Raw genomic sequence first — 8,444 nt, 5'->3', positions numbered from 1 at the left:
AGCCTTTTCATCTAGTAAAATTAGTCTTGGTTCTTTATTTGTATCTCTTTTTCAAGATTGTCATCTTCACCAAATTGTCACCATCCCAACTTTCAAATATGCTAATCGCTCTATAAAAAGTACTCTTGATTTTGTCACCACTTGGCTTGTTGGAACAATTTCATCGCTCTATCACCTGGTAATACAAACAGCTCTAAAATTATTTACAAGCTTGTTAACTATAAAGAAATTAACGAAGAATTCAGTAGATTGACTGGTCATTTATTTTAAAGACTTAAACGTAGAATAATGTTAACAACTATTGCTGAACAAATACAATGAATGCTTCAATCCATCACTCGTATGCAATATAGAGAAACTAGAAGATTTGTTAAAAAAGTTGTTCTTCACTGAAAACCTTCAAATTTGCTCTCGCCAATAATAAATGCAATTCTTAAAGACTATTTTTATGCAGAAATAGTAAACGCTCTGTAACAAATCAGTTCTCAACTATGCGTATCGCCAGTTCAAGGGAGATCATTAGCTCCGACAAATTTCGGTAGCCAACTCACTTAACAACCAGTTTCAAACAGTTTTCAGCAAAGAGCCATCCGATGACAATTTTCCCCACTCTGATCGTATAACCAACATAATCCTCAACATCATACATTCAACAATCAGGTCACTCTAATGGAACTCTCATCACTTGATATATCCAAATCACTTGATGTAGACTGTCAGTCCTTGCGTTTTACGTGCTTGTTTTACTTCAATTTCTGCTCCACTCTCATTTTTCAAAAATTGTTTGACAATGGTGAAGTTCTAAGTTCATGGTCCAAAGCAAATGTAGCGCCTTTATTTAAGAAAGGCTCCAGAAACGACCCATCAAACTACAGACTAATATGTATCACCTCAATTCCGTGTAAAATAACGGAGACACTAGTTAAGAGAGCAATCATCTAAAATCAAACAATCTTCTATCAAGTTGTCAACATCGCTATTTAGAGAAAAAAGTATGCATTACGAATCTCTTTGAAATAATGGACTTCTTGACTGGAAATATGGCCAGAAAACTACCAATTGAAGTCATATTCCTGGATTTTGCCGAAGCATTTGACAAAGTGCCACATCAGCAAATGTTTTATAAACTAAAAATGTTTGGAATTGAGTGGAATCTTCTCAACAGCATAAAAGCTTTTTTACTCAACAGGTCTTAACGAGTTATCCTTGCTGACACCCAATCAAATTGGTTACCCGTGACAAGTGGGGTTTCGCAAGTATCAGTCTGAGGAACAATTCTATTATTCATTTTCATCACTGATATGCCAGATGTAATGAGCAAAGAAAAAAGTTGTAAGATCTACGCGGAGGACACTAAAATTCTAAGCATTGTTAACTCACTTTGCTGCTCAACTTTAAATCCAATCAGATACTGACCAAATTTATTGGACCAAGTCTTGGCTCATAGAGTTAAATGCGAAGAAATATAAAGTCATGCACATTGGCAAAAAAAATTAACTCACTTTGAGTACTTAATGGAGGAACCAGGCCCTTGTTCAATAATAACTCAAACTAAATTGAAAGCGTGACTTTGTTATACAAATTACCAATGATCTAAAAAGAGAAATCTATCATTACCTCATGTAAATCAAATCAAATGATAGGCATCCTAAAACGCACTTTCCAATCTTTTAATGCTTACTTATGGAAACAACTCGACTCCACCTATACCGTTCTATATTTGATTTCTAGCTTGGAGCTCTCATTTGGTGAAGGATGAAATAATTATTGAACTAATACAGCGCAGAGCCACAAAGATACCAGACAAACTGAATAAATTAGACTGTCGTAAATGAGGTGACCTTATTCAAAAATATAAGATTGATAATTACATTGACATAGTAGGCACTTTCCTCTTATACAGTTCCACCTAGAGCAAATCACAGAGTGAGACTTCATCGTTTTTAACAACCACATTGTCAATGTATGGAATATCTTACTAGATAAAGCAATCGATTCTTCTACTGTCTATAGTTTCAAAGCGAGCCTCGTTAGGCTTCAATGTTACTACAGCTCGTTGCTCTCCTAAGTGGTAGTTACACTATGAGCTTCACAAAAACTAACTGTAATCTGATAATCTACTATTGTACTTTGTCAATTATTTTACTTTTATTTTAATAAATATATACTACAACTATATTACTACTATGATACTAACACCTTAAAAAAATCATTTACTAAATAAAAAGTTATTTTTTTATGAATAAACTGACAATTTTGATCAAAACTCGCCATTTAAAATGGTTGTTTCATTAAATTGTTTTAACATTGTATAACTGAAATTAACGGGGCAAGATGATTAGACCATCGCCTTTTGCTTGTTCAAGTCAATTTTTTACGTTAACAATTTTGTAAAAAAATTTATACTGATGAAAAAAGATTATATCGATCTCAGTTTTCAATTTTTTGCGATTTTGTTAGCTTAACACGGCGATTTAAGCCTGTTATTTTATTTTGAGCATGCGCATAAGTTACGTTTGATAAAGTTACGAGAAAAAATGGCGATTAGATTTTTCGGCAAATAATGAAAATTTGTTTTTTTGTTTGTTATTAATGAGGTACAAATTTCACTTGAATAAATAAACACAATACATTTTTGGAATTTTATATCCTTAAGTGTTTAACCTAAATCGTAAAAATAAATGAGAATGTTTGTAAACGAAGAAAATATCTCAGTTCAAGATAAAGGTTTTTTAAGTTTAAAAACTAAACATCTGTCATACAACCTACAGAATATCTTTTGTTTGAAAATTTTTAGGCCAAAAAGTTTAAATGATTCAAATTCTGTAAAAAAAAGCATAAAAAATCTTTATGTTCTGTTATAACCGATCATTTTTTTAACTAAAATAAAATGATTTTACGGCAAGCTATGTATATATTCTTTACTTTTTGTGCGTTCTGAAAAAATTTCTTACCACTATAAAAACCTAAATTTGCACAAAGTCTGGTGTTATATCATTCAATTCTAACTAAGTAATTATAAACATGTTAAGAGATACATGAATTTATAATTTATGAGATAACACTTGCAATCATTTACTTCGAAATGTATAAGAGATTCCACAGTTATGGAATTTCTAATGTTTGCCCTTAACTTGCAGACATAGATAATGTCATATTTTATTGAGTAACAATTTATAAGATTTATGATACTCAAGATATTAACAAGAAAATCTACTTTTAATTGTGTAACGTACTAATTAAACTATAAATTAGCAAGATTGAATCTTGTAATGCATAGAAAATATTTATTTAAAAATACTTCAACTTCATGCAACATTCTTCTATTGTAATTTTTCATTAAAAAACTAAAAAATGTCCCTCCGATTACTTTTAAACACAAATATAAGTACAAATCTTGTTAAGTCGGACTTTCAATGGGAATAGATGAAGTTCGATAATAGATAATAGTCCGACTTAGCGATGTCCTTAAACGAAGCTCTCGGTATTTATAGAATGTTCAAAGGAAATTAAATACCTGACTTAGTAAAAGTTCGACTTATCCAGGGTACGAATTTACGGGGTTCTACGGTAGTTTCTATTGATGATACATTTCTTATGCACAATGCTACCTTATAAACTATTTGATTATAAATCCGAGAAATTTTTAACAGTAGCAGTATTAATTATGTCAATATATACTTCCATAACTATAAAACTTAAAGTACAATTATTTATTTTTAGTTTTCGGTAATGGTGCAGAATAGGGAACCATTACTATTATTTTTAAATAATAATACATTTCTGAATTATATACTCCTTAGAAATCCTTTTTATTAAAAGATTGGATTTTCAATACAAATTTGTATACAATAAATTTTAAGATCGAAGCATTTTTTTATTTTTTTTATTTCTGGTTTCATAGCTTTAGCTTTTGGATGGTTTCTGAGATGTTCTTTCAACGTGCTTTTCAAACGACTACAGCCTTTCATATGCCAAAACAAACGATTAAGGTTATTAAATTCGGCATGTAAACATTCGCCGCCTTGTTCCCCATAAACGCCAATGTCTAATCCCCATTTCTGAACAAATTGAATTACATGGGATTCAAAGCAATTGCATCTTTGGAGTTACAGATGCACTTGGCCAAGTCAACCGATAATACTCCATAAGCGTACGGATTGCTGTCTAAAATTATATAATTTGATTATTGAAAATCTTTTACACAACTTCCTTTAAATATACTAATCAATTATCTACCTAAAAGCAATCAAGACAGTCGTTTGCAAAATTTACTTTTCAATTAGCTCAAAAATGTGTTAAACTCAATCACCAATCTGCTTAAAAAGAAAACCTACCTAATTCCTGAATATCATTCCTTTGAAAAGATTGCGAGCTGTTCATGAGCTTATGACATTTTGAATAATGAAATAACTGCTTAAAATTCTGGCTCACTTTAACAGATAATAAATTAATATCAGTGCCATGAAAACCAAGAGTTGAGATTAGTTTTGGAATGGAATTGCACAAATCTAACAATGGCTGAGGCTAAAAAAATATTTATAAAATTAAATAACTTTTCAATATTTTACAAAAAAAAAAAAACACTTTTGCATGAGATTAAACTGATTTCTATGGATTTTTGATTAATTCAAATATAATTTTTGTTTTTGTCAACAAGCATTAGCTTTTTTTGCAATAACCAATTACTATTTTCTGCTTAATTGTAGTGAGTGTAATAAGCAGGGGGGTCTTTAATCCCTCTAATTTGCAAAGATCGGGTAGTTCAAAACAAAAAAATATAAAAAAATTAAAGGTTTTATATGAACAATTCGAAAGCCACATTAGGATTTTTCCCAGTGACCTCAGGTTTTCCAATTGCTGCTTTTCAGAACAACTGTTCCTTATAAAAAAACACATAAAAATATAAATAATATATACTATTAAATAAAAACCTTAAGCATTATGTGAACATGGTTTCCAACAAAGCATTTTCCATGATAAGCCTGCCTTTTTACTTTATTAGCCTTCAACACTTCATTAAGTTGCTGAATGCAGGGGCCTGAAGTTTTATCAAGTACGTTTGCTTCATTTAATGAACTTAATTCTTTTATCTAGAAAAATATATATTTAAAATTTTAAAATATAAGGATATGTATCCTTATATATATATAAATTTTTAATAATATTTTTATTTAACAAAAATTTCATTTTAAACTTAATTAAACATTTTTGCAAACATAGTAATATAATAAACATAATTTCATAATAATAAATACCTTGTCGTTAACTATTCTTGGTGTATATATGTTTCTAATTTCTACTGTTTTATCTGGCTCACATACAACCTTTAGGGAAATTGTGTCTTGTAGAAGTGCAATTTTATTGTCAGTCTTCAATAACACTTTTTACAAGATTGGATTGAAGATGCATGTTAACATATTTGTCAAAATCAGCTTTACCAATTATATTATTCTTTAAAGCAAGTTCTCCAGCAAGCTTTATATTTATTAAGTGGCATTCGTCATCGAACATGTTGAAAAACTTTAAATAGGTACCCAAAGATATATGTAAAGCAGGTACAGCAACCTAACAAAATTTCAAAGGTACCAACTACCAATACTAAACTCACGATTGAACCAACAAAGAGTACTAAAAAGATTGAAAAACAGAAGTGCTAAATTATATTACCTGGTCTAGTGTAATATTAAATAAAGTTTCATTAATCACATTGTTGAATAATTTAGCATTTTTCAAATTTTCTCCATTACTTTGAAAACGATGAAAGTTATTGTTTAAGGAGTTTAAAGACCTTTGTGAAACAACATGCTCTTTACATATTGGAGCTAGTTGGATATCTTTTTTGGTGATGTCACAAAAAAGACAGCAATGCCGACCTATGCATAACAGAAATGCTATCAGTATAGTAAGGTTTTCATTAATTTTTAATGTTTTTAAAGTCCTTAAGTTTTATTGATAAGATTTATTTACTTTCTAAAAGAAATGGTTTATTGTATAAGTGTAATAAAAGCAGAGCAAACTTACCAATAGTTCCTGTAACTCCATATGCACAGAACTGCAAAGGCTATTAACCATGATGTAGGTTGAACATATAGGACATTTTGCTTCATTTTCTAGTTAACCTTTAATAAGCAAATTCTTTTTTGTATCAGCTACAAAAAGAATGCTGACAATCTTTAATCATAACTGGTTGATGCATTATTTTTTCACCAACTTTACAAATACATGTTAAATGAGGATTAAGCTGAAGATTTAATTCAAAATACTGACCTTGGTTCAAAGGTAAAGGTAAGGATTTTAGAAACAGATTAAGGTTTATTTGCGTCCATCTTTTAAATGTTTCTGGTCTTCCTACATTTGGCTTTGGTTTTCGACCAGCTTTACCAAATACACAATTACACTCGTTTGCTTGACATTTTAACCAAATTTTTGGTATAGCATTTTACTTCATCCATAATTGGCATCTATGTAAAGTGTTAGTTTAGGTAAAATTCCAGTTAAAAGTTAAATAAATAAAGTGGATGTTTAGATATATTTTTCACATTGATTTTATGCTTAAACTAACTCATTTATGTAAAATTTCATTTTATGAGTCAAAATATTAGCAACCATTAAAATACTGTCTTTAAAAACAGGAAACAAGGTTGAAAGGTAATATACAAATTGAACATGTAAATGTAAAATTAGATAACCGAGTATTTGTAACATCGCGCATGCGCATAATAAAATCCCAAGCTTTCATAAGTATTGAATCACCGTGTTAAAAGCATGATATCTTAAGATCAACATGAGTTTTTAGTTTGAAACTTACACAGTATTTTGAACAGTATTATGACCTAAATCTGATGATTTACACTAATAAATTTTCATTTTATGGCACTTTTAAGGACATTTCCAATGAAAAATACCATCAATGAGTAAAAAATACACCTCTAACAAGAGCTGATTTTCTAAAGAATTTAATTTGTTAAAAACTAATTAATGCAGCCGTGGTGCAGTGGTTAGAGTTCTGGCTCAGAACCTAAAGTCTAATATTTGACGCCGGCTCTAGCCCAATAAGCAACATTGGTAAGAAAGGAGGCGTAAGTTTCCTAGTTAAATTTTTCCTTGATGCCCTGCAATAAGACTGTAAGGACTTATTGGAGTACCTTAATCGCTTCAAATAAAAAACAAAAAAAAACGGGCAAGACAAGAACAGTCTAACTAATATTGCCAGAGACTTATTTAAAAAACAAAAACCAAAATTTTAACTAATGGGTAACCAACAAGTTATAAAGCATACCAACAACTTACAAAAGAACTTATAAAGCATACCTAAACTTGGAAAAGAACTTCAGAAATAAAACATAAGTTATACTTATATCAAATCAAAATTTAAGCATGCAAAATTAGGACAAGGTTTCCTCAAAATAGGAACCCAGACATCTACCAGCTAAAATGTTTATGCAATTCTATATTTGTTTAGAACATTTAAATTGGTGAGACTAAAAAGAAAATCGATCAAGATGTATCAAGCACCAGAAAAATAGTGCGAAAGGAGAAAGACCCAGTTCGGGTGCTACTGCATATTTTTAATTATGTCATGGAATTTTTACAGTTTGCATCTCAAAGCCATATCTATTGCTCCAAAGTATCTTGTTTGGAAAGTTACAAAATTGCTTAAAATAAAAAGAGCTTAAGGTTGAAAAGTTTTTAACCATTTAAAATCTCAAAAATTTATTTTTTTTTAATTTATTTTATGCAAAATTTGTCCTAGTTTACGAACTTTTAATATTTTTACTAAATTTAGTCTGTAATTTTCATATAATCATGTAATAGATAAAATATTATACAATTATAATCATAAAACCAAATAACATTATAAACATAAAAACCTTGATAAAAACGTTTTTAATTTTTTTATTATATTAATATATATATATATATATATATATATATATATATATATATATATATATATATATATATATATATATATATATTTATATATACATATATATATATATATATATATATATATATATATATATATATATATATATATATATATATATATATATATATATATATATATATATATATATATATATACATATACTGCTATAATCAGTCAGGGACTCAAAAAAAGGTAAGGATGATGCGTTAATCATCACAACCTTTTCATAGAGCCCCTTTAGTCACTCATTTTAAAAAAAAACTTAAATTTTTAAAATGAAATAAAAGTTTAATAAAACAAAAAAACATTCTCTTTTTTAGTGTAAAAAATTAAAAACTAAATTATTAAAACAAATAAGAAGAAAAGAAGAAGAAAAAAATTCAAAAGTCTGAAAACAAATATTGTAAACTATTGTATGTAAGCTAATGCTAATTGTATATTTGAAAATGATTAAAAGACAAAAAAGAAAACGACTTTGAGTCTTACATGACTGGTACATACTGACTGT

This window comes from Hydra vulgaris, chromosome 11, assembly GCF_038396675.1.
Source record: "Hydra vulgaris chromosome 11, alternate assembly HydraT2T_AEP".
NCBI lineage: Eukaryota > Metazoa > Cnidaria > Hydrozoa > Anthoathecata > Hydridae > Hydra > Hydra vulgaris.
The sequence above is the reverse complement of the archived record's forward strand: the minus strand, read 5'-3'. Positions refer to the sequence as shown.